Source organism: Balaenoptera borealis (assembly GCF_965194805.1).
Source record: "Balaenoptera borealis genome assembly, contig: HAP1_SCAFFOLD_2078, whole genome shotgun sequence".
Lineage (NCBI taxonomy): Eukaryota > Metazoa > Chordata > Mammalia > Artiodactyla > Balaenopteridae > Balaenoptera > Balaenoptera borealis.
The window spans coordinates 1-17,088 of NW_028122192.1; the positions used below are offsets into that span (position 1 = coordinate 1).

General features: G+C 49.3%; 1 long non-coding RNA gene across 1 annotated transcript; it reads right to left on the reverse strand.

Moving 5' to 3' along the window:
* Positions 1-3,963: 3,963 nt before the first annotated feature.
* LOC309622308 lies at positions 3,964-15,094 on the reverse strand. Its single transcript, XR_014240702.1, has 3 exons — positions 14,939-15,094; positions 5,068-5,346; positions 3,964-3,992 (listed from the first exon to the last, which is right to left on the reverse strand). It is a non-coding gene; the product is annotated as an uncharacterized lncRNA (long non-coding RNA).
* Positions 15,095-17,088: the final 1,994 nt, after the last annotated feature.

Here is a 17,088-nt window from a genome sequence, read left to right on the forward strand (position 1 = left end):
ACCTCAGTCATGTTCCCAGGTCACAGGTTTGGAGAATCAAACCTCAGTCATATTCCCAGGCCACATCGTTCCAGAATCATACCTCAGTCATTTTCCCAGGCCACATGGTTCCAGAATCAAAACTAAGTCAATTTCCCAGGCCACAGGTTTCCAGAATCAAACCTCAGTCATATTCCCAGGCCACAGGTTTCCACCATCAAGCCTCAGTCATGTTCCAAAACCTGAAGGTTCCACAATCAAACCTCAGTCATGTTCCCAGGACACAGGGTTCCAGAATCAAGCCTCACTCATATTCCCAGGCCAGAGGGTTCCACAATCACACCGCAGTCCGGTTGCCAGGCCACGGTTCCACCATCAAGCCTCAGTCATGTTCCCAGGCCACAGGGTTCCTCCATCATACCTCAATCATGTTCCCAGGACACAGGGTTCAAGAATCAAACAAATGTCAACATCCCAGGCCATGGGTTTCCAGTACGAGGCCTCAGTCATATTTCCAGGGCACAGGGTTCCACAATCAAACCTCAGTCATGTTCCCAGTCCACAGGGTTCCAGAACCAAGCCTCAGTCAGGTTCCCAGTATTCCACAATCTAAACAGATGTCATGTTCCCAGGTCACAGGTTTCCAGAATCAAACTTCAATCATGTTCCCAGGGAACAGGGTTCCAGAAACAAACCTCAGTCATGTTACCAGGAGACAGGGTTCCAGAATAAAACTGCAGTCATGTTCCCTGTACACAGATTTCAAAAATAAAACCCCAGTCATGTTCTCAGGCCACAGGGTTCCAGAATCAAGCCTCACTCATATTCCCAGGCCAAAGGGTTCCACAATCAAACCTCAGTCCTGTTGCCAGGCCACAGTTCCACCATCAAGTCTCAGTCATGTTGCCAGGCCAGAGTGTTCCACAATCAAACCTAAGTCATCTTGCCAGGCCACAAGGTTCAACAATCAAACCTCAGTAATGTTCCCAGGGAACAGAGTTCCAGAAATAAACCTCAGTCATGTTGCCAGGCCACAGGTTTCCCCCATCAAACCTCAGACATGTTCCCAGGCAGCAGGGTTCCAGAATCAAACCGTTCTCATGTTCCCAGGCCACAGGGTTCCAGAATCCACCGATGTCATGTTCCCAGGCCACAGGGTTCAAGAATCAATCCTCAGTTTGTTCCCAGGCTACAGGGTTCCAGAATAAAACCTCAGTCATGTTCCCAGTCCACAGGGTTCCAGAACCAAGCCTCAGTCAGGTTCCCAGGGCACAGTATTCCACAATCTAAACAGATGTCATGTTCCCAGGTCACAGGTTTCCAGCATCACGCCTCAGTCATGTTCCAAGGTCACAGGGATTCAGAATCAAACCTCAGTCCTGTTGCCAGGCCATAGGGTACCACCATCAAACCTCAGTCATGTTCCCAGGCCACAGGGTTCCTCCATCATACCTCAATCATGTTCCCAGGACACAGGGTTCAAGAATCAAACAAATGTCAAGTTCCCAGGCCATGGGTTTCCAGTACCAGGCCTCAGTCATATTTCCAGGGCACAGGGTTCCACAATCAAATCTCACTCATATTGCCAGTCCACAGGTTTCTGCCATCAAACCTCAGTCTAGTTCTCAGGCAACAGGGTTCTAGAATCAAGCCTCAGTCATATTCCCAGGACACATTGTTCAAGAATCAAACCTCAGTCATGTTGGCAGGCCACAGGGTTCCACAATCAAACCTCAGTCATGTTCCCAGGCCACAGGGTTCCAGAATCCAACCGATGTCATGTTGCCAGGCCATAGGGTACCACCATCAAACCTCAGTCATATTCCCAGGCCACAGGTTTCCAGAATCAAACCGATTTCATGTTCCCAGGCAACAGGGTACTAGAATCCAAACCGATGTCATGTTCCCAGCCCACAGGGTTCCACCATCAAACCTCATTCCTGTGGCCAGGCCACAGGGTTCCACCATCAAGCCTCAATCATGTTCCCAAGCCTGAGGGTTCCACAATCAAACCACTGTCATGTTGCCAGGCCACAGCGTTCAACCATCAAACCTCAGTCATGTTCCCAGGAAACAGGGTTCCAGAATCAATCCTCAGTTATATTCCCAGGCAACAGGGTTCCTGAATAAATCCTCAGTCATATTCCCAGTCCACAGGTTTCCAGAACCAAGCCTCAATCAGCTTCCCAGGGCACAGTATTCCACAATCTAAACAGATGTCATGTTCCCAGGTCACAGGTTTCCAGAATCAAACTTCTGTCATGTTCCTAGGGAATAGGGTTCCAGAAACAAACCTCAGTCATATTACCAGGAGACAGGGTTCCAGAATAAAACCGCAGTCATGTTCCCTGTACACAGGTTTCAAAAATAAAACCCAAGTCATGGTTTCAGGCCACAGGGTTCCAGAATCAAGCCTCACTCATATTCCCAGGCCAAAAGGTTCCACAATCAAACCTCATTCCTGTTGCCAGGCCACAGTTCCACCATCAAGTCTCAGTCATGTTTCCAGGCCAGAGTGTTCCACAATCAAACCTAAGTCATCTTGCCAGGCCACAGGGTTCAACAATCAAATCTCAGTCATGTTCCCAGGACAAAGGTGTCCAGAATCAAACCTCAGTCATGTTCCCAGGGAACAGGGTTCCAGAAATAAACCTCAGTCATGTTGCCAGGCCATAGGTTTCCACCATCAAACCTCAGACATGTTCCCAGGCAACAGGGTTCCAGAATCCACCGATGTCATGTTCCCAGGCCACAGGGTTCAAGAATCAATCCTCAGTTTGTTCCCGGGCCACAGGGTTCCAGAATAAAACCTCAGTCATGTTCCCAGTCCACAGGGTTCCAGAACCAAGCCTCAGTCAGGTTCCCAGGGCACAGTATTCCACAATCTAAACAGATGTCATGTTCCCAGGTCACAGGTTTCCAGAATCACGCCTCAGTCATGTTCCAAGGTCACAGGGATTCAGAATCAAACCTCAGTCCTGTTGCCAGGCCATAGGGTACCACCATCAAACCTCAGTCATGTTCCCAGGCCACAGGGTTCCTCCATCATACCTCAATCATGTTCCCAGGACACAGGGTTCAAGAATCACACAAATGTCAAGTTCCCAGGCCATGGGTTTCCAGTACCAGGCCTCAGTCATATTTCCAGGGCACAGGGTTCCACAATCAAATCTCAGTCATATTGCCAGTCCACAGGTTTCTGCCATCAAACCTCAGTCTAGTTCTCAGGCAACAGGGTTCTAGAATCAAGCCTCAGTCATATTCCCAGGACACATTGTTCAAGAATCAAACCTCAGTCATGTTGGCAGGCCACAGGGTTCCACAATCAAACCTCAGTCATGTTCCCAGGCCACAGGGTTCCAGAATCCAACCGATGTCATGTTGCCAGGCCATAGGGTACCACCATCAAACCTCAGTCATATTCCCAGGCCACAGGTTTCCAGAATCAAACCGATTTCATGTTCCCAGGCAACAGGGTACTAGAATCCAAACCGATGTCATGTTCCCAGCCCACAGGGTTCCACCATCAAACCTCATTCCTGTGGCCAGGCCACAGGGTTCCACCATCAAGCCTCAATCATGTTCCCAAGCCTGAGGGTTCCACAATCAAACCACTGTCATGTTGCCAGGCCACAGCGTTCAACCATCAAACCTCAGTCATGTTCCCAGGAAACAGGGTTCCAGAATCAATCCTCAGTTATATTCCCAGGCAACAGGGTTCCTGAATAAATCCTCAGTCATATTCCCAGTCCACAGGTTTCCAGAACCAAGCCTCAATCAGCTTCCCAGGGCACAGTATTCCACAATCTAAACAGATGTCATGTTCCCAGGTCACAGGTTTCCAGAATCAAACTTCTGTCATGTTCCTAGGGAACAGGGTTCCAGAAACAAACCTCAGTCATATTACCAGGAGACAGGGTTCCAGAATAAAAACGCAGTCATGTTCCCTGTACACAGGTTTCAAAAATAAAACCCAAGTCATGGTTTCAGGCCACAGGGTTCCAGAATCAAGCCTCACTCATATTCCCAGGCCAAAGGGTTCCACAATCAAACCTCAGTCCTGTTGCCAGGCCACAGTTCCACCATCAAGTCTCAGTCATGTTTCCAGGCCAGAGTGTTCCACAATCAAACCTAAGTCATCTTGCCAGGCCACAGGGTTCAACAATCAAACCTCAGTCATGTTCCCAGGACAAAGGTGTCCAGAATCAAACCTCAGTCATGTTCCCAGGGAACAGGGTTCCAGAAATAAACCTCAGTCATGTTGCCAGGCCATAGGTTTCCACCATCAAACCTCAGACATGTTCCCAGGCAACAGGGTTCCAGAATCCACAGATGTCATGTTCCCAGGCCACAGGGTTCAAGAATCAATCCTCAGTTTGTTCCCAGGCTACAGGGTTCCAGAATAAAACCTCAATCATGTTCCCAGTCCACAGGGTTCCAGAACCAAGCCTCAGTCAGGTTCCCAGGGCACAGTATTCCACACTCTAAACAGATGTCATGTTCCCAGGCCACGGGGTTCCAGTATCAGGCCTCAGTCATCTTCCCAGTGCACAGGGTTCCAGCAAGAAACCTCAGTCATGTTCCCAGGTCACAGGTTTGGAGAATCAAACCTCAGTCATATTCCCAGGCCACATCGTTCCAGAATCATACCTCAGTCATTTTCCTAGGCCACATGGTTCCAGAATCAAAACTAAGTCAATTTCCCAGGCCACAGGTTTCCAGAATCAAACCTCAGTCATATTCCCAGTCCACAGGTTTCCACCATCAAGCCTCAGTCATGTTCCAAAAACTGAAGGTTCCACAATCAAACCTCACTCATGTTCCCAGGACACAGGGTTCCAGAATCAAGCCTCACTCATATTCCCAGGCCAGAGGGTTCCACAATCACACCGCAGTCCGGTTGCCAGGACACGGTTCCACCATCAAGCCTCAGTCATGTTCCCAGGCCAGAGTGTTCCACAATCAAACCTAAGTCATCTTGCCAGGCCACAGGTTTCAACAATCAAACCTCAGTCATGTTCCCAGGGAACAGGGTTCCAGAAATAAACCTCAGTCATGTTGCCAGGCCACAGGTTTCCCCCATCAAACCTCAGACATGTTCCCAGGCAGCAGGGTTCCAGAATCAAACCGTTCTCATGTTCCCAGGCCACAGGGTTCCAGAATCCACCGATGTCATGTTCCCAGGCCACAGGGTTCAAGAATCAATCCTCAGTTTGTTCCCAGGCTACAGGGTTCCAGAATAAAACCTCAGTCATGTTCCCAGTCCACAGGGTTCCAGAACCAAGCCTCAGTCAGGTTCCCAGGGAACAGTATTCCACAATCTAAACAGATGTCATGTTCCCAGGTCACAGGTTTCCAGAATCAAGCCTCAGTCATGTTCCCATGACACAGGGTTGCAGAATCCAACCGATGTCATGTTCCCAGGCCACAGGGTTCCAGAACCAAGCCTCAGTCAGGTTCCCAGGGCACACTATTCCACAATCTAAACAGATGTCATGTTCCCAGGTCACAGGTTTCCAGAATCACGCCTCAGTTATGTTCCAAGGTCACACGGATCCAGAATCAAACCTCAGTCCTGTTGCCAGGCCATAGGGTACCACCATCAAACCTCAGTCATGTTCCCAGGCCACAGGGTTCCTCCATCATACCTCAACCATGTTCCCAGGACACAGGGTTCAAGAATCAAACAAATGTCAAGTTCCCAGGCCATGGGTTTCCAGTACCAGGCCTCAGTAATATTTCCAGGGCACAGGGTTCCATAATCAAATCTCACTCATATTGCCAGTCCACAGGTTTCTGCCATCAAACCTCAGTCAAGTTCTCAGGCAACAGCGTTCTAGAATCAAGCCTCAGTCATATTCCCAGGACACATTGTTCAAGAATCTGACCTCAGTCATGTTGGCAGGCCACAGGGTTCCACAATCAAACCTCAGTCATCTTCCCAGGCCACAGGTTTCCAAAATCCACTGATGTCATGTTTCCAGGCCACAGGGTTCCAGAATGAATCCTCAGTTATGTTCCCAGGCTACAGGGTTCCAGAATAAAACCTCAGTCATGTTCCCAGTCCACAAGGTTCCAGAACCAAGCCTCAGTCAGCTTCCCAGGGCACAGTATTCCACAATCTAAACAGATGTCATGTTCCCAGGCCACAGGTTTCCAGAATCACGTCTCAGTCATGTTCCAAGGCCACAGGGATCCAGAATCCCACCTCAGTCATGTTGACAGGCCATAGGGTACCACCATCAAACCTCAGTCTTATTCCCAGACCACAGGTTTCCAGAATCAAAGCGATTTCATGTTCCCAGGCAACAGGGTACCAGAATCCAAACCGATGTCATGTTCCCAGGCCACAGGATTCCACAATCTAACATTAGTCATGTTCCCAGGCCAATGGTTTCCAGAATCAAACCTCAGTCATATTCCTAGGCCACATGGTTCCAGAATCAAACCTCAGTTATGTTCCCAGGACACAGGGTTCCAGAATAACCCCTCAGTCATGTTCCCTGGACACAGGTTTCAGAAATAAAACCCCAGTCATGTTCCCAGGCCACAGGGTTCCAGAATCAATCGTCACTCATGTTCCCAGGCCACAGGGTTCCACAATTAAACCTCAGTCTTATTCCCAGGCCAGAGGGTTCCACAATCAAACCTCAGTCCTGTTGCCAGGCCACGGTTCCAGCATCAAAGATCAGTCATGTTCCCATGCCACAGGGTTTCAGAATCAAACCACAGTCATGTTCCCAGTCCAGAGGGTTCCACAATCAAACCTTAGTCATGTTCCCATGCCACAGGGTTCCAGAATCCAACCGATGTCATGTTCCCAGGCCACAGGGTTCCAAAATCAATCCTCAGTTATGTTCCCAGGCTACAGGGATCCAGAATAAAACCTCAGTCATGTTCCCAGTCCACAGGGTTCCAGAACCAAGCCTCAGTCAGGTTCCCAGGGCACAGTATTCCACAATCTAAACAGATGTCATGTTCCCAGGTCACAGGTTTCCAGAATCACGCCTCAGTCATGTTCCCATGACACAGGGTTCCAAAATCCAACCGATGTCATGTTCCCAGGCCACAGGGTTCCAGAACCAAGCCTCAGTCAGGTTCCCAGGGCACAGTATTCCACAATCTAAACAGATGTCATGTTCCCAGGTCACAGGTTTCCAGAATCACGCCTCAGTCATGTTCCAAGGTCACAGGGATCCAGAATCAAACCTCAGTCCTGTTGCCAGGCCATAGGGTACCACCATCAAACCTCAGTCATGTTCCCAGGCCACAGGGTTCCTCCATCATACCTCAATCATGTTCCCAGGACACAGGGTTCAAGAGTCAAACAAAGGTCAAGTTCCCAGGCCATGGGTTTCCAGTACCAGGCCTCACTCATATTTCCAGGGCACAGGGTTCCACAATCAAATCTCAGTCATAGTGCCAGTCCACAGGTTTCTGCCATCAAACCTCAGTCAACTTCTCAGGCAACAGCGTTCTAGAATCAAGCCTCATTGATATTCCCAGGACACATTGTTCAAGAATCTAACCTCAGTCATGTTGGCAGGCCACAGGGTTCAACCATCAAACCTCAGTCATGTTCCCAGGAAACAGGGTTCCAGAATCAATCCTCAGTTATATTCCCAGGAAACAGGGTTCCAGAATAAATCCTCAGTCATATTCCCAGTCCACAGGTTTCCAGAACCAAGCCTCAATCAGCTTCCCAGGGCACAGTATTCCACAATCTAAACGGATGTCATGTTCCCAGGTCACAGGTTTCCAGAATCAAACTTCTGTCATGTTCCCAGGGAACAGGGTTCCAGAAACAAACCTCAGTCATGTTACCAGGAGACAGGGTTCCAGAATAAACCTGCAGTCATGTTCCCTGTACACAGGTTTCAAAAATAAAACCCCAGTCATGTTCTCAGGCCACAGGGTTCCAGAATCAAGCCTCACTCATATTCCCTGGCCAAAGGGTTCCACAATCAAACCTCAGTCCTGTTGCCAGGCCACAGTTCCACCATCAAGTCTCAGTCATGTTCCCAGGCCAGAGTGTTCCACAATCAAACCTAAGTCATCTTGCCAGGCCACAGGGTTCAACAATCAAACCTCAGTCATGTTCCCAGGACAAAGGTGTCCAGAATCAAACCTCAGTCATGTTCCCAGGGAACAGGGTTCCAGAACTAAACCTCAGTCATGTTGCCAGGACATAGGTTTCCACCATCAAACCTCAGACATGTTCCCAGGAAACAGGGTTCCAGAATCAAACCATTCTCATGTTCCCAGGCCACAGGGTTCTAGAATCCACAGATGTCATGTTCCCAGGCCACAGGGTTCAAGAATCAATCCTCAGTTTGTTCCCAGGCTACAGGGTTCCAGAATAAAACCTCAGTCATGTTCCCAGTCCACAGGGTTCCAGAACCAAGCCTCAGTCAGGTTCCCAGGGCACAGTATTCCACAATCTAAACAGATGTCATGTTCCCAGGCCACGGGGTTCCAGTATCAGGCCTCAGTCATCTTCCCAGTGCACAGGGTTCCAGCAACAAACCTCAGTCATGTTCCCAGGTCACAGGTTTGGAGAATCAAACCTCAGTCATATTCCCAGGCCACATCGTTCCAGAATCATACCTCAGTCATTTTCCCAGGCCACATGGTTCCAGAATCAAAACTAAGTCAATTTCCCAGGCCACAGGTTTCCAGAATCAAACCTCAGTCATATTCCCAGGCCACAGGTTTCCACCATCAAGCCTCAGTCATGTTCCAAAACCTGAAGGTTCCACAATCAAACCTCAGTCATGTTCCCAAGACACAGGGTTCCAGAATCAAGCCTCACTCATATTCCCAGGCCAGAGGGTTCCACAATCACACCGCAGTCCGGTTGCCAGGCCACGGTTCCACCATCAAGCCTCAGTCATGTTCCCAGGCCAGAGTGTTCCACAATCAAACCTAAGTCATCTTGCCAGGCCACAGGATTCCACCATCAAACCTCAGTCCTGTTGCCAGGCCACAGGCTTCCACCATCAAGCCTCAGTCATGTTCCCAAGCCTGAGGGTTCCACAATCAAACCTCTGTCATGTTACCAGGCCACAGGGTTCAACCATCAAACCTCAGTCATGTTCCCTGGAAACAGGGTTCCAGAGTCAAACCAATGTCATGTTCCCAGGACACGGGGTTCCAGTATCAGGCCGCAGTCATGTTCCCAGTGCACAGGGTTCCACCATCAAACCTCAGTCATGTTGCCAGTGCACAGGTTTCTGCGATCAAATCAGAGTCAAGTTCCCAGGCCACCGGGTTCCTCCATCAAACCTCAGTCATGTTCCCAGGCCACAGGATTCCACAATCTAACATCTGTCATGTTCCCAGACCAATGGTTTCCAGAATCAAACCTCAATCATGTTCCCAGGACACAGGGTTCCAATCAAACCAATGTCAAGTTCCCAGGCCATGGGTTTCCAGGACCAGGCCACAGTCATGTTTCCAGGGCACAGGGTTCCACAATCAAACCTCAGTCATGTTGCCAGTCCACAGGTTTCTGCGATCAAACCACATTCAAGTTCTCAGACAACAGGGTTCTAGAATCAAGCCTCAGTCATATTCCCAGGACACATTGTTCAAGAATCAAACCTCAGTTATGTTGGCAGGCCACAGGGTTCCACAGTCAAATCTCAGTCATGTTCCCAGGACAAAGGTGTCCAGAATCAAACTTCAGTCATGTTCCCAGGGAACAGGGTTCCAGAAACAAACCTCAGTCATGTTGCCAGGCCACACGTTACCACCATCAAACCTCAAATATGGTCCCAGGCCACAGGGTTCCACAATCAAACCTCAGTCATGTTCCCAGGCCACAGGTTTCCAAAATGCACTGATGTCATGTTTCCAGGCCACAGGGTTCCAGAATGAATCCTCAGTTATGTTCCCAGGCTACAGGGTTCCAGAATAAAACCTCAGTCATGTTCCCAGTCCACAGGGTTCCAGAACCAAGCCTCAGTCAGCTTCCCAGGGCACAGTATTCCACAATCTAAACAGATGTCATGTTCCCAGGCCACAGGTTTCCAGAATCACGCCTCAGTCATGTTCCAAGGCCACCGGGATCCAGAATCAAACCTCAGTCATGTTGCCAGGCCATAGCGTACCACCATCAAACCTCAGTCTTATTCCCAAACCAAAGGTTTCCAGAATCAAACCGAGTTCATGTTCCCAGGCAACATGGTACCAGAATCCAAACCGATGTCATGTTCCCAGGCCACAGGATTCCATATTCTAACATTAGTCATGTTCCCAGGCCAATGGTTTCCAGAATCAAACCTCAGTCATATTCCCAGGCCTCATGGTTCCAGAATCAAACCTCAGTTATGTTCCCAGGACACAGGGTTCCAGAATAAAACCTCAGTCATGTTCCCTCGACACAGGTTTCAGAAATAAAACCCCAGTCATGTTCCCAGGCCACAGGGTTCCAGAATCAAGCCTCACTCATATTCCCAGGCCACAGGGTTTCACAATTAAACCTCAGTCTTATTCCCAGGCCAGAGGGTTCCACAATCAAACCTCAGTCCTGTTGCCAGGCCACGGTTCCACCATCAAGCCTCAGTCATGTTCCTATGCCACAGGGTTTGAGAATCAAACCACAGTCATGTTCCCAGTCTAGAGGGTTCCACAGTCAAAACCTAGTCATGTTCCCATGCCACAGGGTTCCAGGATCCAACCGATTTCATATTCCCAGGCTACAGGGTTCCAGAATAAAACCTCAGTCATGTTCCCAGTCCACAGGGTTCCAGAACCAAGCCTCAGTCAGGTTCCCAGGGCACACTATTCCACAATCTAAACAGATGTCATGTTCCCAGGTCACAGGTTTCTAGAATCACGCCTCAGTCATGTTCCAAGTTCACAGGGATCCAGAATCAAACCTCAGTCTTCTTGCCAGGCTATAGGGTACCACCATCAAACCTCAGTCATGTTCCCAGGCCACAGGGTTCCTCCATCATACCTCAATCATGTTCCCAGGACACAGGGTTCAAGAATCAAACAAATGTCAACTTCCCAGGCCATGGGTTTCCAGTACCAGGCCTCAGTCATATTTCCAGGGCACAGGGTTCCACAATCAAACCTCAGTCATGTTCCCAGTCCACAGGGTTCCAGAACCAAGCCTCAGTCAGGTTCCCAGGGCACACTATTCCACAATCTAAACAGATGTCATGTTCCCAGGTCACAGGTTTCTAGAATCACGCCTCAGTCATGTTCCAAGTTCACAGGGATCCAGAATCAAACCTCAGTCCTGTTGCCAGGCCATAGGGTACCACCATCAAACCTCAGTCATGTTCCCAGGCCACAGGGTTCCTCCATCATACCTCAATCATGTTCCCAGGACACAGGGTTCAAGAATCACACAAATGTCAAGTTCCCAGGCCATGGGTTTCCAGTACCAGGCCTCAGTCATATTTCCAGGGCACAGGGTTCCACAATCAAATCTCAGTCATATTGCCAGTCCACAGGTTTCTGCCATCAAACCTCAGTCTAGTTCTCAGGCAACAGGGTTCTAGAATCAAGCCTCAGTCATATTCCCAGGACACATTGTTCAAGAATCAAACCTCAGTCATGTTGGCAGGCCACAGGGTTCCACAATCAAACCTCAGTCATGTTCCCAGGCCACAGGGTTCCAGAATCCAACCGATGTCATGTTGCCAGGCCATAGGGTACCACCATCAAACCTCAGTCATATTCCCAGGCCACAGGTTTCCAGAATCAAACCGATTTCATGTTCCCAGGCAACAGGGTACTAGAATCCAAACCGATGTCATGTTCCCAGCCCACAGGGTTCCACCATCAAACCTCATTCCTGTGGCCAGGCCACAGGGTTCCACCATCAAGCCTCAATCATGTTCCCAAGCCTGAGGGTTCCACAATCAAACCACTGTCATGTTGCCAGGCCACAGCGTTCAACCATCAAACCTCAGTCATGTTCCCAGGAAACAGGGTTCCAGAATCAATCCTCAGTTATATTCCCAGGCAACAGGGTTCCTGAATAAATCCTCAGTCATATTCCCAGTCCACAGGTTTCCAGAACCAAGCCTCAATCAGCTTCCCAGGGCACAGTATTCCACAATCTAAACAGATGTCATGTTCCCAGGTCACAGGTTTCCAGAATCAAACTTCTGTCATGTTCCTAGGGAATAGGGTTCCAGAAACAAACCTCAGTCATATTACCAGGAGACAGGGTTCCAGAATAAAACCGCAGTCATGTTCCCTGTACACAGGTTTCAAAAATAAAACCCAAGTCATGGTTTCAGGCCACAGGGTTCAAGAATCAAGCCTCACTCATATTCCCAGGCCAAAGGGTTCCACAATCAAACCTCAGTCCTGTTGCCAGGCCACAGTTCCACCATCAAGTCTCAGTCATGTTCCCAGGCCAGAGTGTTCCACAATCAAACCTAAGTCATCTTGCCAGGCCACAGGGTTCAACAATCAAACCTCAGTCATGTTCCCAGGACAAAGGTGTCCAGAATCAAACCTCAGTCATGTTCCCAGGGAACAGGGTTCCAGAAATAAACCTCAGTCATGTTGCCAGGCCATAGGTTTCCACCATCAAACCTCAGACATGTTCCCAGGCCACAGGGTTCCAGAATCCACCGATGTCATGTTCCCAGGCCACAGGGTTCAAGAATCAATCCTCAGTTTGTTCCCAGGCTACAGGGTTCCAGAATAAAACCTCAGTCATGTTCCCAGTCCACAGGGTTCCAGAACCAAGCCTCAGTCTGGTTCCCAGGGCACAGTATTCCACAATCTAAACAGATGTCATGTTCCCAGGTCACAGGTTTCCAGAATCACGCCTCAGTCATGTTCCAAGGTCACAGGGATTCAGAATCAAACCTCAGTCCTGTTGCCAGGCCATAGGGTACCACCATCAAACCTCAGTCATGTTCCCAGGCCACAGGGTTCCTCCATCATACCTCAATCATGTTCCCAGGACACAGGGTTCGAGAATCACACAAATGTCAAGTTCCCAGGCCATGGGTTTCCAGTACCAGGCCTCAGTCATATTTCCAGGGCACAGGGTTCCACAATCAAATCTCAGTCATATTGCCAGTCCACAGGTTTCTGCCATCAAACCTCAGTCTAGTTCTCAGGCAACAGGGTTCTAGAATCAAGCCTCAGTCATATTCCCAGGACACATTGTTCAAGAATCAAACCTCAGTCATGTTGGCAGGCCACAGGGTTCCACAATCAAACCTCAGTCATGTTCCCAGGCCACAGGGTTCCAGAATCCAACCGATGTCATGTTGCCAGGCCATAGGGTACCACCATCAAACCTCAGTCATATTCCCAGGCCACAGGTTTCCAGAATCAAACCGATTTCATGTTCCCAGGCAACAGGGTACTAGAATCCAAACCGATGTCATGTTCCCAGCCCACAGGGTTCCACCATCAAACCTCATTCCTGTGGCCAGGCCACAGGGTTCCACCATCAAGCCTCAATCATGTTCCCAAGCCTGAGGGTTCCACAATCAAACCACTGTCATGTTGCCAGGCCACAGGGTTCAACCATCAAACCTCAGTCATGTTCCCAGGAAACAGGGTTCCAGAATCAATCCTCAGTTATATTCCCAGGCAACAGGGTTCCTGAATAAATCCTCAGTCATATTCCCAGTCCACAGGTTTCCAGAACCAAGCCTCAATCAGCTTCCCAGGGCACAGTATTCCACAATCTAAACAGATGTCATGTTCCCAGGTCACAGGTTTCCAGAATCAAACTTCTGTCATGTTCCTAGGGAACAGGGTTCCAGAAACAAACCTCAGTCATATTACCAGGAGACAGGGTTCCAGAATAAAAACGCAGTCATGTTCCCTGTACACAGGTTTCAAAAATAAAACCCAAGTCATGGTTTCAGGCCACAGGGTTCCAGAATCAAGCCTCACTCATATTCCCAGGCCAAAGGGTTCCACAATCAAACCTCAGTCCTGTTGCCAGGCCACAGTTCCACCATCAAGTCTCAGTCATGTTCCCAGGCCAGAGTGTTCCACAATCAAACCTAAGTCATCTTGCCAGGCCACAGGGTTCAACAATCAAACCTCAGTCATGTTCCCAGGACAAAGATGTCCAGAATCAAACCTCAGTCATGTTCCCAGGGAACAGGGTTCCAGAAATAAACCTCAGTCATGTTGCCAGGCCATAGGTTTCCACCATCAAACCTCAGACATGTTCCCAGGCAACAGGGTTCCAGAATCCACAGATGTCATGTTCCCAGGCCACAGGGTTCAAGAATCAATCCTCAGTTTGTTCCCAGGCTACAGGGTTCCAGAATAAAACCTCAATCATGTTCCCAGTCCACAGGGTTCCAGAACCAAGCCTCAGTCAGGTTCCCAGGGCACAGTATTCCACACTCTAAACAGATGTCATGTTCCCAGGCCACGGGGTTCCAGTATCAGGCCTCAGTCATCTTCCCAGTGCACAGGGTTCCAGCAACAAACCTCAGTCATGTTCCCAGGTCACAGGTTTGGAGAATCAAACCTCAGTCATATTCCCAGGCCACATCGTTCCAGAATCATACCTCAGTCATTTTCCTGGCCACATGGTTCCAGAATCAAAACTAAGTCAATTTCCCAGGCCACAGGTTTCCAGAATCAAACCTCAGTCATATTCCCAGTCCACAGGTTTCCACCATCAAGCCTCAGTCATGTTCCAAAAACTGAAGGTTCCACAATCAAACCTCACTCATGTTCCCAGGACACAGGGTTCCAGAATCAAGCCTCACTCATATTCCCAGGCCAGAGGGTTCCACAATCACACCGCAGTCCGGTTGCCAGGCCACGGTTCCACCATCAAGCCTCAGTCATGTTCCCAGGCCAGAGTGTTCCACAATCAAACCTAAGTCATCTTGCCAGGCCACAGGTTTCAACAATCAAACCTCAGTCACGTTCCCAGGGAACAGGGTTCCAGAAATAAACCTCAGTCATGTTGCCAGGCCACAGGTTTCCCCCATCAAACCTCAGACATGTTCCCAGGCAGCAGGGTTCCAGAATCAAACCGTTCTCATGTTCCCAGGCCACAGGGTTCCAGAATCCACCGATGTCATGTTCCCAGGCCACAGGGTTCAAGAATCAATCCTCAGTTTGTTCCCAGGCTACAGGGTTCCAGAATAAAACCTCAGTCATGTTCCCAGTCCACAGGGTTCCAGAACCAAGCCTCAGTCAGGTTCCCAGGGAACAGTATTCCACAATCTAAACAGATGTCATGTTCCCAGGTCACAGGTTTCCAGAATCAAGCCTCAGTCATGTTCCCATGACACAGGGTTGCAGAATCCAACCGATGTCATGTTCCCAGGCCACAGGGTTCCAGAACCAAGCCTCAGTCAGGTTCCCAGGGCACAGTATTCCACAATCTAAACAGATGTCATGTTCCCAGGTCACAGGTTTCCAGAATCACGCCTCAGTTATGTTCCAAGGTCACACGGATCCAGAATCAAACCTCAGTCCTGTTGCCAGGCCATAGGGTACCACCATCAAACCTCAGTCATGTTCCCAGGCCACAGGGTTCCTCCATCATACCTCAACCATGTTCCCAGGACACAGGGTTCTAGAATCAAACAAATGTCAAGTTCCCAGGCCATGGGTTTCCAGTACCAGGCCTCAGTCATATTTCCAGGGCACAGGGTTCCACAATCAAATCTCACTCATATTGCCAGTCCACAGGTTTCTGCCATCAAACCTCAGTCAAGTTCTCAGGCAACAGCGTTCTAGAATCAAGCCTCAGTCATATTCCCAGGACACATTGTTCAAGAATCTAACCTCAGTCATGTTGGCAGGCCACAGGGTTCCACAATCAAACCTCAGTCATCTTCCCAGGCCACAGGTTTCCAAAATCCACTGATGTCATGTTTCCAGGCCACAGGGTTCCAGAATGAATCCTCAGTTATGTTCCCAGGCTACAGGGTTCCAGAATAAAACCTCAGTCATGTTCCCAGTCCACAAGGTTCCAGAACCAAGCCTCAGTCAGCTTCCCAGGGCACAGTATTCCACAATCTAAACAGATGTCATGTTCCCAGGCCACAGGTTTCCAGAATCACGTCTCAGTCATGTTCCAAGGCCACAGGGATCCAGAATCCCACCTCAGTCATGTTGACAGGCCATAGGGTACCACCATCAAACCTCAGTCTTATTCCCAGACCACAGGTTTCCAGAATCAAAGCGATTTCATGTTCCCAGGCAACAGGGTACCAGAATCCAAACCGATGTCATGTTCCCAGGCCACAGGATTCCACAATCTAACATTAGTCATGTTCCCAGGCCAATGGTTTCCAGAATCAAACCTCAGTCATATTCCTAGGTCACATGGTTCCAGAATCAAACCTCAGTTATGTTCCCAGGACACAGGGTTCCAGAATAACCCCTCAGTCATGTTCCCTGGACACAGGTTTCAGAAATAAAACCCCAGTCATGTTCCCAGGCCACAGGGTTCCAGAATCAATCGTCACTCATGTTCCCAGGCCACAGGGTTCCACAATTAAACCTCAGTCTTATTCCCAGGCCAGAGGGTTCCACAATCAAACCTCAGTCCTGTTGCCAGGCCACGGTTCCAGCATCAAAGATCAGTCATGTTCCCATGCCACAGGGTTTCAGAATCAAACCACAGTCATGTTCCCAGTCCAGAGGGTTCCACAATCAAACCTTAGTCATGTTCCCATGCCACAGGGTTCCAGAATCCAACCGATGTCATGTTCCCAGGCCACAGGGTTCCAAAATCAATCCTCAGTTATGTTCCCAGGCTACAGGGATCCAGAATAAAACCTCAGTCATGTTCCCAGTCCACAGGGTTCCAGAACCAAGCCTCAGTCAGGTTCCCAGGGCACAGTATTCCACAATCTAAACAGATGTCATGTTCCCAGGTCACAGGTTTCCAGAATCACGCCTCAGTCATGTTCCCATGACACAGGGTTCCAAAATCCAACCGATGTCATGTTCCCAGGCCACAGGGTTCCAGAACCAAGCCTCAGTCAGGTTCCCAGGGCACAGTATTCCACAATCTAAACAGATGTCATGTTCCCAGGTCACAGGTTTCCAGAATCACGCCTCAGTCATGTTCCAAGGTCACAGGGATCCAGAAGCAAACCTCAGTCCTGTTGCCAGGCCATAGGGTAC